Source organism: Ambystoma mexicanum, chromosome 4p (genome assembly GCF_040938575.1).
Source record: "Ambystoma mexicanum isolate Mex_15411 chromosome 4p, UKY_AmexF1_1, whole genome shotgun sequence".
In the NCBI taxonomy this organism is placed as follows: Eukaryota; Metazoa; Chordata; class Amphibia; order Caudata; family Ambystomatidae; genus Ambystoma; species Ambystoma mexicanum.
The window spans coordinates 474,760,514-474,767,217 of record NC_090927.1 but is presented as its reverse complement, the minus strand read 5'-3'; positions in this window follow the sequence as shown (position 1 = coordinate 474,767,217).

The window sequence follows — 6,704 nt, the reverse complement described above, 5'->3', positions numbered from 1 at the left end:
AAGAATGTGTGCAATTAAATGAGTGCACCAATTAACGAAATAGCATTGTTGGCGCCTAAAACACTGCATGTTTTATTTACATACCCCTCTCCCCCCAGGATTGCAACTGGGGTGATACTGTAGGCTTATATTTAGTTTGGGCCATTAGATTGTGAAACTGTTGCATTAGAGTATAGATAGGGAGAAATGCATAGGAGGCGGGACACACAGATTGTAGGAGTTGGTTAGTGATTTGCTCACCCACTGACTGACCATGGCCAGGCTAATCCCTATGGCCATTCCCACCCAGTTCCTACCCAAAACCACCTCATTGAGCTCGCTTTAATGAAGCCTTACCATCAAACGTTTCACTCGAAGTGCCTGCCAGTGTTTTCTCAAAGCAGGCTTCTGAGATGTAATGATTTAATTGGAGTTTTAAACGCGCTACTGGTGTAATATAAATGTATTAAAAAAGGTCCGCCTTTAGCCACTTGTTTCCTAAGCACTATGCGTGTCCTTCACTGAAGTCCTGTTTTAGCGTGTATATAAGTATTTTGGTATTTTTCAGACGCTTCTATTAGATGCACAGGTAGTCAAACCATTTTGCACTGCTACCATCAAAAGCCAGTAAATACCACTACAGTAGTTCATGCCTACTCAAAAACACAAACTGTTGTCATTGCCAATGCTTGTTAACTTGAGGAATGGCCTGAAGAAAAAAATCTCCATTTCTTAATAAACACAGCACATGAAAGTGAATTCCTTTCCCAACAGACTCGGAACGGAGAAGCATTGACCACCTTCCCCCACCCTGTAAATTAAGAACGGACTTCAACCTGCACACCCACGCGATGGCCACACTTGCAGTCTGGACCCTTTCTTGCGGTAGCAATGAGTGTGGGGTTTGACGAAGCGTCCTACGGGACGTGGTGTAGCTTCAGCTCGGCCCCTCTGCTTGAGTCATGCTGGAGGATTGAAGATACTCTGGCGGCTAGATTGCCTGTGTCTAGACGCCACTCATGGCATAATTTTAGGGCGGGGGATAGGGGTGTTTGTCCTCCCCAACTTTCATGGCACACAATTTTTTCCCCATTCATTTGGCGGGGCACTTTTTTTTCAGATGTCATGTCCCCCCCAACATTTTCAGCAAAGTTACTCCACTGACATCACTCACCTCACTCTCTATAAGCCAGAACGAGCGAGCTGCTGGAGCGCTTCACGTCTCATTGGTCTAGCCATCAGTAAAATGCACGCAGATTTATTTCCAGTACTTCCAGAACTATGGAATCGCTCTAGTCACTCCCAGGAAACTCCCCAGTGTATAGAACTGCATTTGAAGGGGTAACCTAGAGCGCATTGATTTCCACACCCCACTTGAGTTGGCCATTCCATTTAGCCCCCTTTCTCCATTGTGAATTTTTTTCACCCGCCTTACCATCACCAAAAGGCAATTTCATGATGTGTCCTAAACAAAGACCTTTCTGCCCAGATAACCCATTTTCTCCGTCTCCAAGTCTCTGGTGACTCTAGCCCCCTTGCAATCTCAATCTGTGTCGGGCACCTGCCTCCACTCTGCTTTGTGTGTACACTGGTCTTTAGACTATTGCTTTTTTCATCTTCGAAGGCCCAACTAGACGTTGAACGAATGCCCACTATTACTGGCAAACACCACATGGGGCTAGAAAACAACATGGAAGTCAGATTTCTGTAACCCACACCACTTTTAGTTTCTTTGAAATAAACACGTGCCCAAATAACTCTGTTCACGGCTAATAGTTCTAGTTTTTCTGATCCTAGGACCCATCCTCGGGCCATACGGTATAGGACGATTTTACGGACATCCAGTGGTATTAACTGTACAAAGCATACATTACATGTCCATGTATTGCGCTGCAACAGACTGTTGATTTAAAATGAGTGCTATTTAAAATGGATCACAATCCCAAAATGTTTGTCAATTCATCAAACCGAGCTGCAACACAAAGGCAGCTCAGCCAGCACATGTTGCTCCCAACTCTATAGCCTGATTCATGGAATTATGTGCGTGAAAAACGCAGAATTACGCGCCTTTCTGCCCGAAAATCCCCATACTTCAAACAGGGATTTTCGGGCAGAAAGGCGAGCAAATCTGTGTTCTTCAACACTAATTCATGAATCAGGCCGTTAGTCTTTCTGGTAAATCCGCCTCTGCATAGCACTGCCAAATTGACCGACCTGCATGCCATTTTTGACTCTGCCCATAAAATGTACTGCGCCACGCCATGCACCGGTATTTCAGACAACTAGCTTTATCGAAGAGCAGGCCACGTGCAGGGTACAGTTCTCCTTGCCTCAAGAATATCCTGGCCAATTCAGCAGACCCAACATACTTCTGCAAAAAAGATAGCCAAAACGGATGGGGCTGTCTCTTTGCTGCTCAGGACTCAGCACATGCGCTGCAGGCCTAAAGACAGAGTGTGCACTGATCTCCTTCCTGTACAATCTGAGCAGCCAACCTGTAGGAACCTGGGTCTTCAATCACCTAGACATATCCTCCCTAGAACACTCAATCCCCAGTCAAAAAAGATCATCATCCAGGACTCATTCTGAAGTCATCCGATGACTCCATCCTAGAGTCATCCATGGATAGTTGAGGAAGATCATCCAAAATCATCCTGAAGTATGTGTGTAGGCCGAAATATTTAAATGAGATTACTCTAGAGCAGGGGTGCACAACTGATTTTGACAGAGGGCCGAAAGTACCCTACATGATGGCTATAGTGGGCCGAAAAGTAAATGTGGGTGGGGCGGTAGGCGCGGTGGGGCGTGGCGTGGCAGGAGGCTTTTTCAACCCCTAATTTTTATTAAACACTATGGCCCATGGCTCCCACCCCTCATGCAAACACTATGCCTCATGGCCCCCACTCCCCAACCAAACACTATGCCCCATGGCCCCCACTCCCCAACCAAACACTATGCCCCATGGCCCCCACCCCTCATGCAAACACTATGTCCCAAGACACCCACCCCTCAAGCAAACACTATGTACCATGGCCCCCACCCCTCATGCAAACACTATGCCCAAAGGCCCCCACCCCTCAAGCAAACACTATGCCCCATGGCCCCCACTCCCCAACCAAACACTATGCCCCATGGCCCCCACCCATCAAGCAAACACTATGCCCCATGGCCCCCACCCCTCATGCAAACACTTTGCCCCAAGACACCCCCCCAACCAAACACTATGCCCCATGGCCCCCACCCCTCATGCAAACACTAGGCCCCAAGACACCCACCCCTCATGCAAACACTATGCCCCATGGCCCCCACTCCCCAACCAAACACTATGCCCCATGACACCCACCCCTCATGCAAACACTATGCCCCAAGACACCCACCCCTCATGCAAACACTATGCCCCATAGCCCCCACTCCCCGACCAAACACTATGCCCCATGACACCCACCCCTCATGCAAACACTATGCCCCAAGACACCCACCCCTCATGCAAACACTATGTCCCAAGATACCCACCCCTCATGCAAACACTATGCCCCATGCCACCCACCCCTCATGCAAACACTATGCCCCAAGACACCCACCCTCATGCAAACACTATGCCCCAACATACCCACCCTCATGCACACACTATTCCCCAAGACACCCACTCCTCATGCAAACACTATGCCCCATGCCACCCACCCCTCATGCAAACACTATGCCCCATGCCACCCACCTCTCATGCAAACACTATGCCCCAAGACACCCACCCTCATGCAAACACTATGCCCCAAGACACCCACCCCTCATGCAAACACTATGCCCCAAGACACCCACCCTCATGCAAACACTATTCCCCAAGACACCCACCCCTCATGCAAACACTATGCCCCAAGACACCCACCCCTCATGCAAACACTATGCCCCAAGACACCCACAGCTCATGCAAACACTATGCCCCAAGACACCCACCCCTCAAGCAAACACTATGTACCATGGCCCCCGCCCCTCATGCAAACACTATGCCCCAAGGCCCCCACCCCTCAAGCAAACACTATGCCCCATGGCCCCCACTCCCCAACCAAACACTATGCCCCATGGCCCCCACCCCTCAAGCAAACACTATGCCCCATGGCCCCCACTCCCCAACCAAACACTAAGCCCCATGGCCCCCACCCCTCAAGCAAACACTATGCCCCATGACCCCCCCAACCAACCACTATGCCCCATGGCCCCCACCCCTCATGCAAACACTAGGCCCCCAAGACATCCACCCCTCATGCAAACACTATGCCCCAAGACACCCACCCCTCATGCAAACACTACGCCCCATGCCACCCACCCCTCATGCAAACGGTATGCCCCAAGACACCCACCCTCATGCAAACGCTATGCCTCAAGACACCCACCCCTCATGCAAACACTATGCCCCAAGACACCCACCCCTCATGCAAACATTATGCCCCAAGACACCCACCCCTCAAGCAAACACTATGCCCCAAGGCCCCCACCCCACAAGCAAACACTATGCCCCATGGCCCCCACTCCCCAACCAAACACTATGCCCCATGGTCCCCACTCCCCAACCAAACACTATGCCGCATGGCCCCCACTCCCCAACCAAACACTATGCCGCATGGCCCCCACCCCTCATGCAAACACTATGCCCCAAGACAACCCCCCAACCAAACACTGTGCCCCATGGCCCCCACCCCTCATGCAAACACTAGGCCCCAAGACACCCACCCCTCATGCAAACACTATGCCCCATGGCCCCCACACTCCAACCAAACACTATGCCCCAAGACACCCACCCCTCATGCAAACACTATGCCCCAAGACACTCACCCCTCATGCAAACACTATGCCCCAAGACACCCACCCCTCATGCAAACACTATGCCCCAAGGCCCCCACCCCGCAAGCAAACACTATGCCCCAAGACACCCACCCCTCATGCAAACACTATGCCCCAAGGCCCCCACCCTGCAAGCAAACACTATGCCCCAAGGCCGCCACTCCGCAAGCAAACACTATGCCCCATGGCCCCCACTCCCCAACCAAACACTATGCCCCATGGCCCCCACTCCCCAATCAAACACTATGCCGCATGGCCCCCACCCCTCATGCAAACACTATGCCCCCAAGACACCCCCCCAACCAAACACTATGCCCCATGGCCCCCACCCCTCATGCACACTAGGCCCCAAGACACCCACCCCTCATGCAAACACTATGCCCCATGGCCCCCACTCCCCCATGCAAACACTATGCCCCAAGACACCCCCCCTCATGCAAACACTGTGCCCAAAGACACCCACCCCTCATGCAAACACTGTGCCCCAAGACACCCACCCCTCATGCAAACGCTATGCCCCATGCCACCAACCCTCATGCAAACACTATGCCCCATGCCACCCACCCCTCATGCAAACACTATGCCCCAAGACACCCACCCTCATGCAAACACTATGCCCCAAGACACCCACCCCTCATGCACACACTATGCCCCAAGACACCCACCCCTCATGCAAACACTATGTACCATGGCCCCACCCCTCATGCAAACACTATGCCCCATAGCCCCCACCCCTCATGCAAACACTATGCCCCCAAGACACCCACCCCTCAAGCAAACACTATGCCCCAAGGCCCCGACCCCACAAGCAAACACTATGCCCCATGGCCCCCACTCCCCAACCAAACACTATGCCCCAAGGCCCCCACTCCCCAACCAAACACTATGCGCATGGCCCCCACCCCTCATGCACACTGGGCCCCAAGACACCCACCCCTCATGCAAACACTATGCCCTATGGCCCCCACTCCCCAATCAAACACTACACCCCAAGACACCCACCCCTCATGCAAACACTATGCCCCAAGACACCCACCCCTCATGCAAACACTATGCTCCAAGACACCCACCCCTCATGCAAACGCTATGCCCCATGCCACCCACCCCTCATGCAAACACTATGCCCCATGCCACCCACCCCTCATGCAAACACTATGCCCCAAGACACCCACCCCTCATGCAAACACTATGCCCCAAGACACCCACCCCTCATGCAAACACTATGCCCCATAGCCCCCACCCCTCATGCAAACACTATACCCCAAGACCCCCACCCTCATGCAAACACTATGCCCCTTAGCCCCCACCAAACACTATGCCCCATGACACCCACCCTTCATGCAAACACTATGCCCCAAGACACCCACCCCTCATGCAAACACTATGCCCCAAGACACCCACCCCTCATGCAAACACTATGCCCCAAGACACCCACCCCTCAAGCAAACACTATGCCCCAAGACACCCACCCCTCAAGCAAACACTATGCCCCATGCCACCAAGCATGCAACATGCATACATACTCATACATACCCCAACCCCCCCCCACCCCTGCATACAAACTAACAAGCATGCAACATGCACCCATACAGACCCGGAACCCCCACCCCCAACTCAGCAAACAAACCCACAAGCATACACCATGCACCCATACAGACCCGAACCCACCCACCCCCAACTCAGCACACAAACCCACAAGCTTACACCATGCACCCATACAGACCCGAACCCCCCACCCCCAACTCAGCACACAAACTCACAAGCATACACCATGCACCCATACAGACCCCACCCCCAACTCACCATACAAACTCACATGCATACACCATGCATCCATACAGACCTGAACCCCCCAACTCACCAAACAAACTCACAAGCATGCACGCATA